We start from the raw sequence: 23,419 nt of genomic DNA on the forward strand, positions 1-23,419 counted from the left end.
TGCACATAGTTCTGCTGCAAAGGAGTTCCGATCTGCTATTGTTGTGTTGTCTGATCTTGTGCCTTTTTCTCCCTTTGTTTAATCTGGAATTGGCGCTGCTCCTGTCCTCTAAAGTTTGTATTCCTGACTGGTGTTTTAGGTTTATCTACTACAATCAGCCAATCAAACATCTTATCAACTTTTTGCATCAAAGAATCTATTTTGACATCTGAGGAAAATGATTCCTCTTTTATAATCACTTTCTTTTTAGATCTCATTCTCGCTCTTTTGGCCAGCAGATTTGCTTCTACACTTACATCGTTCTTCTGCATATCTTTAAGTGTGGTAGGATCTCTTTCTCGTAACTGATATGCCATATCAGCATCGAAACCGTCTGGAAACTTGAACAAGGCTAATCCCATTGGTGGTTTAATGTCAACTAGAATAGCATTATATACTACATTAAACCTCACACAGTGATCCTGCACACTTTCACCCGTATTTCTTTTGATATTTTCATACTTAGAAAAAATTTGAATTGGGTTCTTCTTTACCTCCCACTAGTCTAGGAATTGTCTATGCAGAATCGAAAAAGTGTTGATAGAGGTTGCTGGTAAATCTCTGAACCATTTTCGAACATCACCTCAAAATCTTTGGACAAACAATCTCATAGACACATTTTCTTCATCTACCTCATGCAGGTAAAAAAAGTCATTCATTCTATCAACATGTTGCTGTGTTGTAATACTTTGAGTGGCATCAAAAAGAGGTATGTTACCTTGGTAGTCAGTGGGCATATCATCCAAATTCTAAGGTAAAACGAGGGGTGCATACCGGGCAGCTATGACTCGAGGCAGATTTGAAACAACGGTTGGACTATTAGGGTTTAATGGAGTGGTTGATGGAGAAGTAGGGGTGATAGGTTTTTGATCGGATATGATAGGTTGAAGGGGAAGGATAGGTATAAACTGAGGTTGAGAATGGACTTCAGAAATTGATGGGAATACTGATGAACTGAGAGTAGTGGATGCCGATTTTGAAAGCTCAGGGATATTGGCAACTATGATGGATGATTAAGGAGAATTTAGGATATATTCATCAATTGATCTATTTTCCCTTTCAATTTCGAGATTTACAACAAATTATGGGTTTAGAACTATATTATCGACTGCAGTTTCAGATTTGGTTTCAAACAGAGAAAGATGAAAATACTCGTCAAATGGGAGGTCTTCAATAAACAAGCACTCACTGGGACAAGAATTGGATTTGAAAATAAGTCTAGGGCTTACCCAACTTTCTTGTCTGATTATTCTCGGAATGAGGTTGGGATTTTCAAATATAAGGGGAGGATTCGGATCAGGATTGGCCCTCGTGTACCTTCTTGAAGCCAGTGTGTTCAAATTTCAAAATTGTTATTTTGCTTTACAACTTTCTATTTCAGCCTAGAAAATTATAAAACTCATCATCCAAAGATCAAGAATTTGGTTGAAAGATATTACTGGGGTGATTAGTCTTTCAATCCCCAGTATGTTCACCACTATGTTACCACCTAGATTGACCTCAGGCTGAATGGAGGCAATTCTAGGGTAACCACAAACCAAGCTTAACCTGGTAGCTAGCCCTACCAGGCCGGGAGAGGGCTCTCTCCTTATCAATATCACTCAAGATGACTGGATTAGGAACAAGTTTTTATGCTAGGTATAGTAGCTCAATAAGTTTGATTCAATTTGTTGGTGTGGGCAATTTTGGGTCTAGGAAATTAAGTCAAAATCATAGGGAATTCGAAGGAGACTTTCTAAAAGAGCCTCTTTGTATCGTATACCCACAACAGATCTTGCTCTAGAATCGAGCCATCATTTGGGTTAAGGTGAAATGGAAGTATTTTACTCCCGAAGAGGCTACATGGGAGCGAGAAGATGAAATGCAAAAGAATTATCCAACATTGTTCCAGAGGGAAGTAACTAAGAAATAAAGATCGGGGATAGTCTGAATTAAAAGGGGGGGAGAATGTAATACCCCTCTGTTGTCGTAATGTTGTTTTCCTTGAGTTACATTAGTGTGAATGGAAGAATAGCCATAAAGTACATTGAAATGCTTATGTAAATATATAATTTTATTAGCAAGTAAATAGTTGGATTGAAAGTACTTGAGAATGAGACAGTTGAGTACAAGATTCTTACAAAAGAAAATAAAAACAAAAATCTCATTAGTAAATGAGATTGACATAAATATTCCGTGACAAAGATTCTACAGAAGATTTAATGGATAGGAGAGAAAATCCATTAAATCACTTAGCTGGGGAAATATGCTAAGGTTGGATGAGAATAAAACATCACGGGAGAAAAGAGCAGGATTTAAAGGAAAATCTTATGCTAGTGGTGTTGAGAACCACAAAAGCAGGATGTCACTGAAGGAAAAATTGATTGTGGAATGAAAATCATAAACCCTCTATTAATGGGATCAATAGGGGTTGTTGATATCTTTGGTATGTACTCTCATCTCAAGAGGAACTAGATATATAGTTCATGGTTGGGTGGCTAGTGTGCTCATCAGGTGTAATTTTTGCAGCAATTTTGGTTAGGAAATTTGTGCATAATTATCTTTGTGAATAACTCAATAAATATTTTGATGCATCTTGTAATATATATAAATATATAGTTTATTTTAAGCATTGGTATAGAAAATGATATATGCTCACCCTGTAAATATTTTGATAAATATCCCATGCTATGATAGTTAACATGATGTTGACCTTGTAAAATATTTTGATAAATATCTCATGTTGTGATAAATAATGTGCTGTGGAATGATATAACTCTGATAATGAGTAGTAATTAATATATAAATCCATGAAGGATTATTTTGGGTGAATTTATGTTAACGAACACTAAATAGGTGTAAATTCCATGAAAACTATGATTATCTTATCAATTTGCGTATGTCAATTACTTTCAACACTTCTTTAAATATATTTCTCGGATGCTAATTCAGTGCAAAGTGTGTAGAGTAGCTCATAGGTTAATTAATTAATGAGAAATCACATTGTGTTCAGGGTAAAAAGGAAGGAAATTTAATGAGTTCCACACTCTAAAACTGTGAATTCTTAGGAAAAAATTTAGCGAGTGATCCTAAGAACAACACAGACGAATGTATAAACTCTAGTGTTAAGAATGCATTGTGATAATTAAATAAGTAACATAAAAGGAAGCAAACATTACAGCAATATCAGCGTCTATAACAATGATTGATATGTAAATCACGAATGAAATATGTATATATGAAAAACAAAAGAAGACTTAGGATTTATACGAAACATTGGAGTGATCATATTATCAAAGAAAAAAAATATTGATATACAGAAAATTGAGGAACAATATGTACAAGGATCGAAACTTTTGGAACCATTAGGAGGGAAGCATTAACTAGTACCACCGTGAAAATTTTCATACTAATGGAGTAAATAAGGTAGTGACTTTTGATAAGAGACATAAATCATACCAAAAAAATGTCATAAAATTTTGTGCTGAGGAATTTAGATGATCCCATGTGACAAATTCTCAGATTGAAATAGTAAAAGCATTAAGAAGGATATGGAACTTAATATTATAAGAACCATAGATTATTTTGCCGATCTTTTACTTAAGTAACCATTGGTAACACGTAAATTACAATTGTGAATTTGTGAACTACTACCAGTAAAGCCAGATGTGCAGAAATGCAATGTTAGACAAAGCAGTATTAAACTGTTTTCCTTATTTTGCATCGCATACAACACTCATGTAAGAAATTTCATTTCAAGTAAATATACATCAAACAAAGTAGAATCATGGATACCCTATGACAATATTCACTGTAACCAAACTAGTAAATAAAAAAATAGAGTGGCATGAGAAGTATAGTACACGGAATTGATACAAACAACACAGATCTTTAGAGTTCCTCTTTTCTTTAAAAATAAAACACTAAGATTTAATATATAGTCATATGTGACCTCCCTTTTAAGGAGCAATGGCGAACGATGAAAAACATACACAAAGTCGATAATTATATAACAATAATAGTTTGAGTGGGTGAGGAGTATATTAAAAGTATGTAATATGGAACAAACATTTACATAACTCTCAGGGTTTAAATTATAAATGGAGAATATACTATATGTTGCAAGTCGGTGGTGAACCGAGTTCACTCGTCCAACTAGAAGAATAGTTATGTTCAAGCTCTACAACTTAAGGAGGGGTTTGCATGAACCACCAAATTAAACATTGATCTATTGAGATAGACCCAGTATCAAGACCGCGCACATCCATAACAGACAACAAATCATATGGAAAATTAACAAGGAAGGAATTTTCATTTTGCAGTGGGAGCGAGGATTAGTAGCTGCATATTTTCCACTTAGTAGACATACTTATAGAGTTCATGAGGGGGAAAATACCTGCAATGCATCCAACAAATATAATTAGGTGAGTGTGATGCCTAAGGGAAAATAACAAGTGAAATGTAGAAACCCAATGTCAAATTTAAGAAAAAATCTACATATCTAAGAGAAAGTTGATATAAAAGGGTAGTTTGATGTGAACTTCAGAACGTCGAGGAGGAAATTACAAGAAGCCAAAAACTAATTTCAAGAAAAAATTTATATGTTGGGTACACGAGAAAAAGCACTAAAATATATGTATACAAAAAGAAAACTCAGCCTAGAATTTTGTTCAGTCTAACCTGTTGAAACGAATAGGGTAATCGTGGATCCTTGTAAATGAATGTCATGCTCTCGTGGACAAATGGACTTGGATTTAAAAAATAATAACAAAAACCCATTAGCCTAGAAGTGGGAACACCACACTGCAATAGGAAAAATATCACAGTTAGTCTAAAATTTTATTGCAAGGAATAAGAGTAAGACAAAATTAATTTCATAGGTACATCCAACTGCAGCAAAGACACAAAAATATTACCTGATAGTGAAGAAATGTTCGTGAAACTGACAAAGTTGTTGAGATGATTACTACACTCCAAGAGGAACCAAAAGGGGCACACCTAAAACCCCCAAACTTGTAGTTGCGTACTCTCATGGAAATTATGGGTACAAGATAGTCAAGACAAACAAGAAGAAAAAAACCCTTAATCATAATTTCATAACCAACACAAAGGGAAATTTGGAGTGGTGTGAGAAGTAGAAATTGCGCCATTAGAGAATTCAAGTGTTAGCCACAATTTTACTGGAAATCTGAAAATGAACTTACGTGAAAACAAATGGGGTGAAACATTGCAACAACTTAGGTAATATCGTCACTGATGACCTCCACAAACACATGCCATGACTATAGGCAGAACAGACAACCCGTACATGATAATGATGAATGGAACTGAAAACTACCGAACAAATAGTTTTAGGGTTACTAAAGAGAAATACTCACCATCGATTGACAAGAACCTCATACCACCATTTATGCAGGGTGGACTGATAGACCCTCGTGAACTTCACATGGGAGGGGCTACATGGCGACTATATGGAGAAACAACGTAAGATGGAACAATGGTAGTCAAAATCGATGTGGGGGTGGGGAAAGGGTTGTTGAATGTTATATGGATGAAACCTTCATGGGTGTATTTGATGGAAAAGGTGGTGGAGGTAGGTGGTGATCAACACCCATGGGCTATGTTGATGATGGAAATTCCCTGGCGAGGTAAGCTAAATACGAGACATTAGAGCAATGTGAGGATAATGATGGAGAAATGAATTAATAATGGTGAATGATGTGTAAGGGTAAGAGTAAAAAATTGAGAAAATGAAGGAACTTGCATAAACATTTATAATATTTCAATTAGTAAGAAGAGGAGAAGGGAAAATAAGAAAAATATTTTGGAGAGTGAAACCCTTTTGAGATGAGAACCAAAGAGAAATAAACTAGGATAGAGCCTCCATGCTAAGTGAAACAATAGGTGAATGAAAAGATTGTTATATAACAAAAAAAAATAAACCAATGAAGAAAATACTTACTGATAGTTGTTGTTGTTTGAAAAATCGTGCACAATAAAGAATGTTAATGTTTTCTAGAGAGCAATCTTTATCGCTGGGATATTTCATATCTCATGTCATATGAGACAATGAAACCAAATTTCTCTTATTCCCCATTTGACGTAACATTTTGTCATTGCTTGTGCAATAAGAATAGGTCCATTTAGTGGCCATGGATATTCAATATTACAGGGCATGGATGAACACACCCTTCACTTGAAACAAGCATTTGACCTAGTACCTTGAAATAAAATTGTTGTGTGTGATCTCCAACACGTGCACATAGCAAAGGTGGCTAGTGATAAATAATATGGGTGGGGCATCAATCCTTGTCCTATACATTAATGCATGTTAGGGTGCTGGAATTATGCCCCTCCCAACTCATCCTCTCGTAAATACCTCTTCTAGGGAACTTCAATGTCAATGTAATTTTTGCATCATATTTATATATAGAGATAAAGTATTTTACAAGAAATGATCTCCAATTTGTTCTATATTTTCCTCTTTTTTTTTAATATGAGGGAGATGTTTAATTCCTCCACTAGTCAATATGGAGGTTGCATGTGCAATCTTGCACCCCATTATGAAGGGAGTGTGTAATTCATTCCATGTTAAACATATAGTTGACATGTCATATTTAAAAAAGAAATATTAATAACAAAAAAGTATTAGCTATAAATAAAATATTTGAATGTCCATAGTAACATAATTTCATATAAACTTCATGTAGAGAGATAAAATAGCTGAAAAACAAAATCCTATATTTGAAATACAATACATGAATACATATATTACTTAATATATTTCAACATCAACTTCATATATATTTGTATATAAAGAATTAAATTAAAAATAGAAGATTTCAATATTGAATATAAACAAAATATTTCAATTTCTATCTTAAACAAAAGAATTTTATATTAATTTTATATATAGAAAACAAGATATTAGTTTATAATTTTTAATATTTTGTAAATATATAATTTATTTAGTTTTTAATACAGAATTTATCCTTTAAAAAATATTAACTAAAATATTTCAACATCAAATATATAGCAAATATTTTAATATCGAACAATACAAAATAAATATAAATTTTGAAATTATGAGTGATATATGTAGAATTTATAATGAAAATTTATACCATTATATAATCTTTACATTTTGAAATTATGAGTGATATATTAGAATTTATAATAAAAATTTATACCATTATATAATCTTTACATAACCTTGTCAAGTAATGAGAATTTATACCATTTTGTAATCTTACATAACCTTCTTTCACAAGATACTCTTGAATCGGGATAAAATGAAATATTCAAAAAAATATGTGAAACACACAATTAAACATTAATATTAAAACATTCAAATAATTAATAAACTAGTCGTCAAAATAATTATGATGTCTAGCTTTACGTTTTATTAACTCCTAAGCCTTTATCCACATCCATGCCTGAAACCAGAAATATAACTATCGTCTATCATAGTGGCCGCATTGTGGGCATTCCATGCACCCAAAACAACCAAAAAGGCAATAGTCGCATGCTGTGCATAAAGATCCGTTCTGAGCCGTGCTATTCGCCCTAAACACACACATCAAACAAATTTTCAATTCGTAACAAACCATTAAAACAATTTTTTATAGTGTAACTGAATTTGCTCAGACATTTGTTTTTTCAGATTGGATTTGTTAGAAAAACAAAAGAGCTACCAGAGATTCACTGCTAATTCCCAGCAAAAGAGCCACCAATGATTTTACCTTATTGGCCGCATTGTGGGCATTGGAAGCACCCAAAACAACCGAAAAGGCAATAGTCGCAACCGTCAAAGCTAGGAGGGTGGTGCTTTTCTACATCATCTGTGGCAAAAAACAAGGTGAAAATCAACACATATGAACTTTGAAGCCATTGATATAGACGAGACAGAAAAAAAGATTCCAGAAATAATGAAATTCCATCTCTAAGTCAGTGGTATTTTACCTGGTGGCGTCAACGTTGCCTGCGGGTTTCCAGAGGCATCATCGCCCTCTATGGCTGTTAGAGAAGATAGCAGGAAGAGGGCGAAATTGCAAATGCTCAACACTACTACGAGCTTCGATGCCATTGAAAAACAGAAAAACAGAAAAAAATCCACAAAGAAAAACAGAAAAAAATCCACAAAGAAAGAAATGAAGATGAGATGGTGAAGAGAACGGGGCGGAGCTTGAAAGTATAAATAGAGATAGTTATGAAGTTGCAGGAATTAAATATAATATTGGTACATGACTCGGAATCCAAATCTAATTTTGGTACAGAAATTAAATATAAATATAATGTTTGTGCACGACTCCAAATCCAATGGCGGACGAAATCAAATCACATCACATAAAGTCAAAGATGGTGGATATGCGAAATTCTCAATATTGATTCTTGAAACCGGACAAAATTTGAAGTCTCACATCGTTAGATAGCCGCATCACATCACATAAAGTCAAAGATGGTGGATATGCGAAATTCTCAATATTGATTCTTGAAACCGGGCTCACATCCTTCACGTTAGATAGGCGCTCAATAGTTTAGTGCGACGGCATGTTAAGTTTACATTTAAAAAAAAATTAATAAGTATTTAAAATAATAAATTAAAAATTAGTAATAATAAAAATATAAAATATATATAATTATAATTATTTTAACCATAATGATATAAAATGTGTATAATTATAATTATTTTAACCATAATGATATAAGATGTATATACATTATTATATTATCTCTGTTTTAATATTACAAATTTTGTTCAAATAGGGTTCTTTCTCATGTATATATATACATAACTTTCATTTATATTTTTATGACAATAAAAATATTATAAATCTTTTTCAGATATAATACATATATAATTGATTTTATGTTTAGTTAGAATGTAATAGTTTAAATAATAATAAAATATTTCAATTTAATTAATACATTTAAGTTGAAACTATAAATTAATTTCTTATATTTTGGTGGCAATAATCTACATTTTTACTTTCACTTGTTAAAGAACACATCAATAGTGATAGAGAATGGCCATCAACCCAATTTAATTTTTCATTTACTTAAAAAAAAACCTCAACTAATGACAATTCCCCTCACTCTTAAAAATAAATCCATTTAGCATTTCGAAAAATATATTCATCTCAACTAGCACCCAACATTTAATAAAAAAGTAAATGAAAAAGATAAGTTACCACACCTTGATGCTTGGAGTGGAAAATGAATTATTTCCCTACAATTGTTACTAAAGTGTAAACAAAAATAAACAAAACTAGTAAGCCTAGCAAAAAGTGATAATAATAAATATTTATACATGTGTAAACCATAAATTGTAAGATTATCTACACAGAAGTCATAAATAATTATTATATTCTAAAATTCAAATTGATATGTGGAATAATGAAAATAAAATCTATTAGTAGAGTATTTATTGAATTCAAATAAAAACAACATAATGGCCATATAGGTGGTGTGCCATACACTATTATTTTTGCAATGAAAATAGAATGTGAAGCATTACAAGATAACTAAGTACATGAACCAAAAGTTGGATCATCCCCACACAACCACTCACATTCATTGAATGGAGAACCTATGGAGCTCTTACTTCTTACTAAGTGATTATAAACACTAACGAATCATTATAAGTTGTTTTCTAATATATTAGAGGTAAATGATAACATACACTAAGATGATGATTTATCTACTATTTTTGTATCTTCTTGGTTGATATCACTCATTTTTCATTCAGTAGATCAGAGGTAACTACAAACAAAAATAATAGGAAAAATGACCTACTCAATAAGTTATAGTGATTAATATTTTTATTTCTTAATATTAAAAATGAAATTAAAAAATAAACGAGAAACATGATCAACAAAAATTAAGGTGCATCTCCCAATAAAGTTAGTTGATTAAGTGGAGGTTTAAGGCATATATTGGAATTGTGCTCAGAAATTTTGATTTTTTAATAAATTAATTAACAAGATTTGATGTAACATCCTCCTCGTTCGTATAAAAATACATGTAGGATTAGAATTTTTTTTACGAAGTTTGATAGCATGTAACATTCAAAATCGCTTATTCCATATTCTTTAAGTGATGATTATATAAAACCATCGTCATTACACATAGTAACTTTAGAAATGGGATAGCAAGTCACATAAGGTAATAAACTTTGTTGCAACATTTTAACATGAAGCTTCCTATTGTAACATTCCATCATTATCAGTGTCCATTTAGTTAAGATAGTTAATCACATATTTGATGACATAAATATCAATGCCATGCAAGGAAGTAACATCATTAGAATGACATCGATATACCCTAGAAACCTTGAAGGGAAAAAACAACAAACATTTATTTTATTAAATGTTTCATGAGGGTGTTCACCCATGAGTCAATGATTGTAACGGAGCTCATCGTGTGACCACTGTTAAAAATATTACAAAGAAATATCAACTTTAATTCAACATAAAGATCTATAATCTATTACATTAATCATGATATAATCTATCCCACAGTTCCTCAAAGAATGTGTCTTTATGGCCTCGTTATTTACTATAGTAGACTATTATGTGTTTGACAATCCCTCAATCTGTATGTACCATTATTTCATTACCTTGCATAATGTTACACGTAATCCATCATTCACATAAGACACAATCGTTTCATGCAATTACTACCATCAACAACTTTGACATCATGATTATAAAATATTTGATGAACCCTAATAATTAGTTTCTACTAGTTATGCCTTAAAAATATTCTGCAGAATATTAAACAAAATTAACACACATGAAAAAATACAAAATACATAGAAATGGCAAAAAAGGCCTTAGCCTTACTGTATTCCTCTCTCATAATGCAATGTACAAATAATGATAATAGTACAAATAAATACATGAGGAAGTTTGTCTCAAGATAGTATGTCTATCTTGGACACTATGGTTGAGAAAATCTCTCAACCAAACACTAATATAGCACCCTAACTAGTTGGAAAGAATCTATAAACCAAATTGGCCTCAAATGACTCCTAAACATGAGGAACAAACTCAATCTAGAAAGGTAGGATTAAATCCAACATTCTTGATTTGAATTAATTTAATTTTTTTGGAGATAGAATTCTTTTCATCACATGAGAGTGAGGCTAACATTCCCTCCCCCACCCCCCCTCCCCTCAACGAGAAGTCCAAAATAAGAACCATGAACCATCTTCTAATTTCTCATGCTGAAATTGTTGATCCTCAAAAAGCACTGCCTGAAAAACCACCAAAGGTGGATGTTGAAAAAACTCTAATCAGAAGAGAACATGAGTCAAATGCAAGTCTGAGTCATCTCTAAAATTTTGCTTGACAACTCCATCCCATGCCAAGCTGCAAAAGGATCCATCTGTCCTTTGCTTTTAATCAGCATCCTTTGTCTACTGAAAAAGTGTTGATGACGCCACTCACAAATTTTCTTTGTCAACTAGGAAAATATTGAGAGTGCCCACTAGTGTATTTGTTGATGTCAAAACTGCTCAATGTTGTTTGTTGAAAACTGCTCACTGTTACTTTTCAAGTTGAACGTCCACTGGCAAATTTGTTGATGTGAAATTACCCACTAGCTACTTGATGTTGATGATGGAAAAAAAATTTGATCGCCCACTAGAAAATTTGTTAATTATGTCGACTGGATTCTTTTTTGATGCCCACTGGCTTATTTGATGAAGACTTCCCACTGGATGCTTTTTCAAATGTTGCGAGACTTTCAGTCTGACAACCTCCTTCAATTCCATTATCATTTCCCCCCTTTGTCAGTTGAAATGAGAGACAATCATTTGCACTTGATTTCTAAACTCCCCCCTTCAGGTGTAGGAGAGTTTCACCACCTTCATTTTACTGTAGAATTGGTCTTCATGTGAGACTGAATCCTTCAGTAACACACAGACAACTGTTTGACTGTAGATGACCACTTCCAAGGACCAATCCATGCGTAATTGATTTTCACTCTCGGTGGTTGATTTCACTTGCAACATCTTTCAGTTGAATGATTTTCTTGCCACAATGGCAACAAGGATGGAGGTGAAGGCATTTACTCCCACACATCCATTTCGTTTACAATGGTTACACTTAACCATATTCTGATCACTTTCTAGAAAACCAGCACTTACAAACTGAACTGGCTTTGAGAAATTTGGAACAAGCAAAGTGTTTTCTTTGTTTTATCCTAGGCCATGTCGGTCTTTGTTGAGGGAGATTTCTTCCCAAGGTGTGATCACTTTCTTGGAAAGCATACCCTTCTATTTTTCTTCATACTTGCTGCGACTGCTAACATCTTGTCCTTGATTTATAAAACCTTTTGTGTCACACTAGGCATCAAGCATTAACAGTTCATCTATTTGACATGCCGCACCAAACTGATCAATTTGATATTTGGTACTACTTGTTGCATCATTCAGTAGTACAACTGGTTGGTTGAGATCACTTATGTCACAACCTATATCAACATGATTGATTAGTTCATTTGTGTCACAACTTATATCAACTTGCTTGATTATATCATCTATGTTGTAACCTTCATTAATATGCTGAATAATATCACTTGTATCACAACTTTCATTTGTTGTGGTGATGAGGTATTCTGTGTCACAACTTGCATTTGTCTTCTCTACACATTGCGCATCAAGTAAATATTGTTTTCCAATTAACTTAATTTTGAGTGCATGAATGAGTTTTTCTTTCATTTGGATCTCAATTTGAAAGTCTTTCGCTGCTTCTAATTTGCAATTCATTTGATTGGTTAAGGTTTGATTATGCTTCAACTTCAATTCCAATATTTTAACTTTGTTCTGTAACTCATGATTGCAATCTTGCAAATCATTAATCTCCAATTCTGCACTTTGAAGATGTTTTCCTCCTTTACCCATTGTGACTTTTGACACGCTCGCTTGTACTGGCTCACTTGCTTGAATTTTCTTGATGCTTGCTTGTAACACTTGCAAGATTTGAATATATCTCTCACTTGAATTCTTGAACTTGTGTGCCTGATTTAGTTTATCAATGGAATGGTTGAACTCACGCTCACTTGAATATTGTACTAGGATGAGGGTGTCGAATACCACCGAAAATACATCCAATGTTTACAATGACAAGTTCAAATGTTGATATTGACTTGCTTGAAGAGAATTGACTCAGTTGAGGAGAATTGACTCACTTTACCTCCTATAATTTCACAATTTGGGTGTCGGTTTTGATCAAGAATGCACCTTTACAATTCAACTCAATTTGATATGAATTTGTTTACAAGTTATCTTACAAATTAAGATTTTGCAAGTTACACAATGACCAATTTTCATTGAATTTTGATATATAATTTGCCTTGGAATGCATGAGTTTTCAAATTCATTAACTTGATTTTCCTTGTGTGAATTTGCTTGTTGATGATGCCAACTTTGATTGTGTGTTGTATTTGTGCAAATAAATGTGACTGTTTGTTCTTGATTGAATTCTCATTGCAACTTCTTAATTTTAGGTGCTTTGATTAATGTGCTTGTTTAATTCACTTTCTTTAGACTCCTTGTGTGTGTTAGATAATATAATTGTAGTGTCAAAACTAGACACAAAACATGCACAATCAATTAGTACAGAAGGTGTACCTAAGGTCCCCTTATTCAATTTTGGGCAGATCTAAGACACTTAAACACCACAAAAAAATATGTCTTTATTAAGTATTAGAGTACATAAACCTTTCAATTTTACAACATCTTCGTTGAAACTTCTTAAACACAAACTTTGAGAACTCCTTGAAGAAATTTGTCTTCAAAAATAAATTCTTTCAACAATGAACTTCCCTTTTTAAAAAAAATCACATACCACTCCAGAATTCAAAACACATATAAGGTAGTGAAACATGCCTCTTTATTAACACCGCACATGCAGTAGTTAAGAGTACATAATTACCAAAACATGGCTATTTATATCTACACATGTATGGTTATGATGAATGTTTTTCTATCCATAACCCAAGTGCATAAAGTATAATATATAAATATGACCAAGGCATGCTCACTTGTCCCTACTTCAGAAGTATCATGAGAAAAGGAAGTAGTTACATTCTACTTCTACACAGAAGAAAATGGTAATGTTTAAACAATATCGATGGTTATCACCATGTCTTCGCACAAGAATATGAAAATCCTTCAAATATAAACACCACGTTAACTATTATATCCTTCGCACAAGAACACGTTCTCTTTTAAAAGAAAACAACCAAAAATACCCATATTATTTTAAAGGAAACTTGGACGTTAGCTACGATATTTGTGCATGTAATTACATAAACTTTACCTGAAGGAAACTAGCCCCTTAGCTATTATCGGGGTGCATGAAAATATGTATTGTTTTTCATAAGAACCTAACACAACATATATTATTCCTACACAAAAATACATAATATTTTTTCAAAGAAGGGAACAAAAGTGATATTATTATTGTACATGCAAATTCATATTCTTTTTCAAAACAAATCTAGCCCAACAACTATTTGTATTTGTACATATAAATAGAAATTCTTTCCTCAACAAAAATTATCATAATAGCTACTATCTATGGGCTCAAAAATGTTGGTCAAACTACATGCCCACTATAAAGAATAATAAACTAAACACATTTTCCATGCGGCTCAAAGTAGAATATAAATAATGAAATATCTATAGATTAATGGATGAGAACATTTTACCAATCTATGAACCTCATTCTAATTTCTTAAAGAAAGTGTTTATCAAAAGGCATGTGTCCTTTTCCATGAATGAAATAAGTGAGAACTTCGTTATTAAATTTTAATACTTCTAAGATTGCACCATTTTATGTGAATTATAATAATAAAATATTAAATTAAAATCACCACAACTTATTTCTCTGTGCATGAGAATCCATAGAATTTTCCAAGAAGGTTAGGACTCACAGTAAATATAACAATCCCTAATGTAGGCCATATAGTAACAACCATAGGTTTCTAGACAAAACAAAGAAGAATGAGCTTAATACACTTAGTTGCATGCCACATCTTTATGCACGATGATTGGAAATGAGTAAGAAACTTACTTGGCACATAAAGAAACACAAAGATGTTGGAACAAACACTTGAGATACAATGAAACTTCCACATGTTCGTCATAGTTTCCAATATTCTCCTTTCACCTTTATTTAGTGTATTCCTTATAGGGTGGACATCCATCATAAATAATTTGCAGAAACCACTCATGTACAAGGTCCATCATCACGGGGTCGTTGCCTGCCAATATCGATTGAAACAACTAAAGATGAACCATGCAAGAACACCATCCTTCTATTGTTCCTCCATTATATATTTTACCAGCAAATCCTTACATTGAATTGTTGTTCTTCATTACATGGAGCATCTGAACCAAGTTGTAGGAATATATATTCCTTTAGAATTGTCCTTTGTGCTTGTGCCCCACCCATAAAATAATGGGAGATTACACCATGAAATAACTCTTGTTGTGGAAGTTTGGTACTACCAATCTATTGCCAAGTGCAAAAAAAAAGAATAAAAATGGATTTCTCTCTACCCTCTGCTTTCGAGTGATGATTTCACAGTGCAGATGAAAAAATACTCTTATTTCATAAAATTCCTCTTTGTTTTGTTTGATTCGACAGGGAAAGCAAATGAATCCAAATAGCTACAAAATAATTCATAACCGATTCTCAACATCAACCATTGTTTGAAATTAATGTTATTTAATTTGTTAATTTAGCTCTCTTCCCAAACGAATTATAAATAAATTTAACTTTGAATATGAAATTCACAAGTAAAAATTTCATCTTTTTATTATGTCTTGTGATTGGCATTAGGGATATTAAATATTCCCCCCCTTAAAGATAACACCATCCTTGGTGTTCATCTCTAATTTATACTCATTACATTGATCTTATACCAATGAAAAGGGGATCCTTCCACTTCCAATGAAGGATTTTGTTTCCAGGAAATACCATTAAATACAACAATAATATCATTATCTATAATCATAAGCATTTACAACTTTAAAAACTATTCAATTTTTATGTTCAATAATTTATCCATTGCTCAATTTTATAACAAACAAAAAAAAGGTTTCTACACCAATGTAATGTTACTTTCCAATTACTCTTGGAAATCATGGTCACTTTACACAATAAGTTTAATTACATGTGGTTTCTCAACTATGATATGCACTCTAAGTATGTTTTAATTTCCCAACAACAAGCACCTAGGATTATTTCACAACCTCCATTGCAAGCACCCTATAGCGTATGACCCACAAATGCAATTAGTATCTCTTAATCATAATCACATTACTTTTAATCATATATTTTTCAATAAAATGAAGTAATTTAACTATTACTCATTTATGAAATGTCGAGTTATATTTTAATCACAATAATTCTATAAGTACTTAGAGAGAACCTACCTCTCCAATCATCGAAATGATCAAAGTAGTCATAATTGCACCAAGTGCATATTGTCTTAGCCCCTCCTAAAGACATCCGCAATACTATAATACAATAGAGGGACTACACTTCCAATAATTCCTCCCAGAGCTCTAGGATCCTTTCCTCTATGGATGTACAGAAAATTCTTATACAATCATACAAAAGGTTTAATCATCATTTACTTGGTTTGCCACGAAAATCATACTTGGGAAAATAATGCTCCTCCCAATAATTGGGAACTTGTTTCCATAACTAGAATGAGCCAATTTCACATCCAATATGATTCCCCGATAGTGAGCACACTTGGTCTAACACAAAATTACACTTGGAAACATCTATCAGATTCCTCTGAAACTTTCCTGTCCTGAAGAATTTAGAGCTCAAAAACTCACTCTTTTGGGCCTTCTCCAATAGGCTCCAAAACTAGCAAGGTCACCTGAAGGTTTTTCCCTCTCCCCATCTTGGAAAAACTTTTTCCCTTATTAAGATGATCTATCTCTAGGGAAAGGAAATGTGGGCAGGAAATTACATCTGTCGATGGCCTTGCTTGGGCCTTTCCCTACTATCCTATAAATGTCTAGGATGTGAAACTCTATTTTAGCACAATTTCCCAACGTAATTTACATAATTGACCATATGCACGTTAACATTAAGGTAGAAGGAACATTTACATACATCATGTATTCATATTTGACCCTTAGCATGGGCCCCATAGTCTATAAAATAAAATTTGACAAGAAATCATAACCAAAATCTCATCTCATATAGGTGGTATTCATTTCAAAATTACTATATTTTTCTATGTATAATCTTTCATTTCATTATTGCAGACATTAATCTTCACATTTGTGGTTGTAAATCACATTGCAACATTTTACCTTTCACTTTTCTTCATTAAGCTTCCCCTGCTTAATCTCACTAGCAACATTAGTTACAACTTCTTTTAATAAAACCAAACCTTTTACAAAATATTGTATTTACAAAATATACTATCAATTATACTTTTCACATGCATGAATGTTGTTAATATTTCAACAATGTATAAAGGTATTGGTCTTATTAAACCATAAACCATTTTCATAAACCATTTCCATGATTTAAAAGTAAACATAACAAATAAGGATACATCTTCTAGATGCTACATATAAGGAACTTTAAAACAAAGTTTCCATGAAGTTGTTTTCCAAGCAAGAGTTAAGGGAAAAGAACCTTCTATAATATATAACGAGTCTAATCCCATCATTGACATTCACCATAGTTCCAATTTATGCAAAATGGAATTTCATTTTATGTCTATATATATAATGACTACTCATTATGCAAAATTACTAAATTGAAGTTAATCACATGGAATTTTGTTGGTTAAACAAATTCGCAATGCCAACTCTAATTCCCCTTTATTTCGCACTTTTAATGTTGACTACTTTAGGCATGAACATATTGTTGGATTTAATGGCTATGGAAGCCATGTGTAAAATTTTGTGATGATGTAATCAATTTGATTATTAATAAAATAAATAAAGTGTTAGAAAAAATCTCACGAAAAGAACGCTAAAGTTGAAATATTTCTTTCCAGCTTTGGAAAAGCTATAGTTAAGACCACATGATAGACCTTCCAAAAAATCTCCTAAAATTACCTAGATAAAAGTAATAAAAAGTATATTGATTTAACATGATGGGAGAAAAGGATTGCGTTAAACCACTTAGTTGGAGAAAGATACTAAGTAGGGTGGAATAAAGAGTTGTGGGAGAAAAAGGCAAGGTTTAAAGAAAAGGAAAGGATTATCTTTCAAAAAAAAAAAAAAGGCCTAGGAAAAAAGGTTTGTAGACGTTAAAGTAGGATGCTGCTGAAAATATGCTCGAAAGAAATGTATAAAATTCACCACCTATGAATCAAATATGTTGATGATTCTTATGGAAAGTAGATCTTAGGTCGGGGGAAACTAGAAATGAAGTTCATGGTCGGGAGGAACATGTTTATTTCCCGAGTGGTTTTCCAAGTTGTAGTTACAATTAGATTCTTTATTATGTACACTATCAATGTCATATATTGTGTAGGTTGTATATCATTAACTAAAATTCATGTTATACCATCATTTATTTGACCTGTCCTTTTTAGTATAATAATTCTAGCTTCTATTAAAGAAACAAAATATGTGTACCCCTGTATTTAATTATAGTAAAAGGATCCTATAATCAGATTGTAGGATATGAAAATTAGTATTTCTTAGATAAATTTAAAAAAGTTGAGACAAATACAAAATTCCTATAGAGTTATATCATGTTAAATGTAATTAAAGTGAACATGAGTATGTTCATATGGATATAAGAAATATGGAGTTAGTCTTATTTCTAATATTGTTCTCTTACGAAATAATGGCGACAAATTCCTTATATGATTGTAACTTGACCTCAACAACAATCTTTTTCCTCCAGTTCGAGTTATGTTATCACAATGTTTAGAATACCATTATTCACATATAACTAAGGTACAATACCTTGGATTTCTGTTTGATGATGTTTACTAGTCCATCTAGTAGATATAGCATTGGTTAATATTCTTGTAGGAATCACTTCAGATTATGAGCTCTACCATGCTATAAGAGGGAACACAAACCCAATTTTTAATAACCATTTATTTAATTGTATATCAACATAATGAGATGAGGTGCATTTATATACAAAATCTCCCAAAATATGTAACTAAATAAGTATCTTGTATATGTTAATAAATTGTGTTGCCCTTATTTGATTAAATTAAATCATTCCAGTTAACCATGTGACATTTCAAAGGTTACATTATATGAGAGAGACAAAAATGAGTGGTAGTGAGTGTATTACTATACCAAGCATGTAGGTATAAGAAAAGGGTCGCTAGCCAATTTAATTGTCATAGGTTATGGAGTCATAGCTCCTAGGAAAATATTAAAGTAGGCTCAAAAGTGCCCCTTTAAAATTGCTTCTCCTTGATATGGGTAAGAGCGATAAATCTATGAATCTAATGTTTAATAATTTAAACACAAATTATAATTATTAAAAATTACCAAGGCTACAACCATAAATTAATAAAAAATTAAATCTTGCACTGTACATCAAACCATTTAGATATATCAAGCCATTTAGTCAATCGTGATAGGCCAAGATTCATGTGGGGAAATCAAATCAATCATAACAATATGTCAAAGGATTTCACCTCAAAGCCAACCTTAACTGATTTAATATCACTATCAAAATATTAATAAATTTACAAAAGGCACCATTGAGCTCAACCATAGGATGAGTATCTAGGGGTCAGCACCTGGCTGAATCCATGCAACCCAAGCATCATATAGTTGAATAGGAAGGAATATCAAAAGAAAATACTGACAACAATGATTTAGAATAGTGAATGATACATAGAATTTTTCATTCATAATTCTAATCACTCAACCAAGATTAAAGTGAACAAACAAATAGAAGATTGTGAAGAGGGAAAACCAAGAGTGGCATAATAAAGGTACATCTATAGTTCAAGGAAATAATGAAGTTGACTAAACAATGCCATAATAATAAACCTCATAAATTATAGAAACAAAATGAAAAATATTGATTTATATATTCTTCAATTGAAGCATTACAAGAGATCATGAATATAGTTGTACAATACTTTATATTCGAAAAATAGTCATTCATTAAGCATAGGAGGCCACCAAAATAAATATTGAAACCAAGGAGCCATATCTATGCCAAAAAAATGTCTACATAATCCTCATGGGGAGTTTTGTTCAAACCCCAAAGAAAATCATGTAAGAGGGTCAAACCCGAAATGCAACTCGCCAAGACTTAATAATTGAAATTTGGAAGAGGAAAATTATGAGGAACGACCTGAGGCATAGCGAGAAATAGTGAGGGATGGACATGAGGAAAGACCTCAATTTAAAGTCGCTTCCTTACTATGCTACAACGTGCCTGCAATGTCATTATTTCCTAAGGTTAGAAAAAAACCCGTGATGACATAGAAAATTTACAGAGACTAAGGTAGGTAGGGTAAAGTATATCTATTGTAAGTTTTAGTATGTTGAACTCCATCCCTACAAATAAAGAATGTAATAGTTTATAAAATGCATAACAAAAAAAAAACCCCAAAATCAAAAGATATAGGCTCTGTTCGGGGAAATATAAAAGTAAAAGATGGAATGCCAAATAAACAATATAAAAGAACTTGTATCCCATGAGTAGGCTTGGGTCATCTAGGGATAAAACCCACTTAGACCCAGGAATATCACACAACATGCATGCAGTTACAAGGGTTGTGTGTTTGTTATGCAACCAACTCACAAAAAGATATATGAATGACTTAAAAATTATCCTCTTCGAGGGGTAAACCTCACTACAAGAAAAGAGGTCATTCGTGAGGGTCATTCCTGTGACGGACCTTTAAGGTCTGTCACCAATGTGACATATGGTGATGGTCTTTCAAAAAGCGTTGTTGTAAGTGTATATAGTGATGGTCCTTTAAGGTTTGTCACCAAAGCCATTTTCAATGACACTTTTGGTGCAGGTTGTTAAAGGCTTGTCACTAGTTTTCTCTTTGGTGACACTTTTGGCGAGGATTGTTAAATGCCCATCACTAATTCTCTCTTTCATGACACTTCTAGTGACGATATTTTATTAACTGTCACCAATGATCTTTTTGGTTATTTTTGCTGACAATCAATAAATATTCGTCATCATTGATCATTCCAATGAGTTTTTTATGACGCTTCATGCCTGTGATGGACCTTTAAGGTTCATCACCAATGTCGCATATGGTGATGGTCTTTAAAAAATAATTTTTTTAAGTGTATATAGTGATGGTACTTTAAGGTTTGTCACCAAATCCATTTTCAATGACACTTTTGGTGAGGGTCATTAAAGGCCCATCACTAATTCTTTTTTTTTGGTGACACTTCTAGTATTGATGTTTTATTGACCCCCACCAATGCTATTTTTGGTTACTTTTAGTGACAGTAAAAAAAACTTTCGTCATCGTTAATCATTCTAATGAGTTTTTGATGAAGCTATGTACTTGTTACTATATTTTTTGTCAAAAGATAATGATTTAAGACCATTGTTGTGGAGTCTCTTTTACTATGTGTCCAAGGTCATAATGGTTATAATAGTAAGTCAATTTGTTAAGAATTAATTAGTGTGTATCATTTCCCTTAAGTCATAAGAATATAGTTTTCCTATGAGTCAACACATGATTCATCTCTATTAGGTTTATTATCTAGCAAATTTCCTTTAAATAAATTTCCGCTAGTGTATGTAGGAACTATATTATTTAAAACATTAACCAAGCTCTATAAATTCTATTAATGAGAGAGACCTAGCAGTCCTCAACAGCCATGGCACACCTTAACATGCTTTGGAACAATACACTAACATTCCTTGCCACCTCGCATGTCTTGGAACATCTTTGTACCTAGAACATCTTGCCATGAGTAGGATGCCCAAGCACATGTTGGCATGCCCTAGCATAGCATACCACTCCACTATCATGTGTTGGCATGCCCTAGAACACCTTGGAAAAATATTGCATTAAAAAACATTAGAACTTGGCACACATTGGCACTTGGCATGTATTGGAACATATTATAAGTGTTCCTAGGATGCCCCTTTTGAAAAAGATAAAGTCCCAACTTATTAACCCTCTTATGTCTTCATTTCCTTGCATTTTAGCTTGTTTATTCCTTTTGTTGCCTTGAAACTCCTTGACGCATATTGGCATACTATGGCACCAGGCACATCCTAGCATGTCTTAGCACCTGGAATGCCTTGGCACTATTTGGCACATGTTAGCACACCCCAAAAATACCTAGCACACTTTATTACTTCTTGAGATTCCTTGATATTACCTAGCATGCCTTACATGTGCTTATTATACCATGTCACTCCCTCCTTGGCATGACAACTGTCACTCACTAACACTCCCTGACGCACCCTTATATTCATTCACTTCCATACATTTTGACCTAGTGCTCCATTGTGTTGTCCTAGTACTCCCTAACACTCCTCAGCATGCATTGGCACTCTCTAGCACACCTTAGCACTCTTCGATATGCTCTTCCATTTTATAGAATGCATCACACTCCTTGACACACATTGGCACTTGGCACGTGTTGGCACTTGGCATGTATTAGCATGTTTGGAATTCGTTGAGATGACTTGGTATGATTTGTTATGGTTTAATATTAAAGTTATTTGAGATCAATTATTGGAAACAAGATTAGAAGAAACGGAGGAAGATTTGGCACTTAGAATTCATTGACACTTGGCACTTGGCACCTATTGGCACCTAGTTTTGGTTTTCATAGCATGACCCTCATGGAAATGGTAAATTGATGACTTATTAACCCTATTATGTGCTCATTTACTTGTAGTTTAACTTGTTCCTCCCTTTTGCTCCCTTGACAATCATTGGCATGCATTGTCACACCCTTGTACATCTTGTCATGCCTTCACACTTGGCACGTCTTATCTTGTTTGACATGTCTTTGTACCATCTAGCACATGTTAACATGCCCTAGCATTCCCTAACACACCTTGGCAGTCATGACCTTACAACTAGGATTACATTTTTCCATGACTTTGGAACATTACATTCAATAGAACACCTTGCAACTCCCTACTTTTCATGCCCTCTGTTATCCTGCATAATGTCCTAGGCTGATGAGGAGATCAATGGATGTAATCATAGACCAAGCTTAGTTTGGTAGCTAGTCCTACCAAACCAGAGAGGGCTCTCTGTATCAAATCACAACAAAGAGATGGCTGGAATGTAAATGATTTTAGTCTAGATATCTAGGTTCAAGTGGGTTTTGGAAAATTTAGGGTTTTGTTGTTGGATAAGGGAGAAAACCAGGTAGCTAGGTTAGAGGATCAGAGGGTTACAAAAAAAATATATAAAA

This window comes from Pinus tabuliformis, chromosome J, assembly GCF_031772625.1.
Source record: "Pinus tabuliformis cultivar Carrire ecotype Pingquan chromosome J, CPIR1, whole genome shotgun sequence".
Classification (NCBI taxonomy): Eukaryota; Viridiplantae; Streptophyta; class Pinopsida; order Pinales; family Pinaceae; genus Pinus; species Pinus tabuliformis.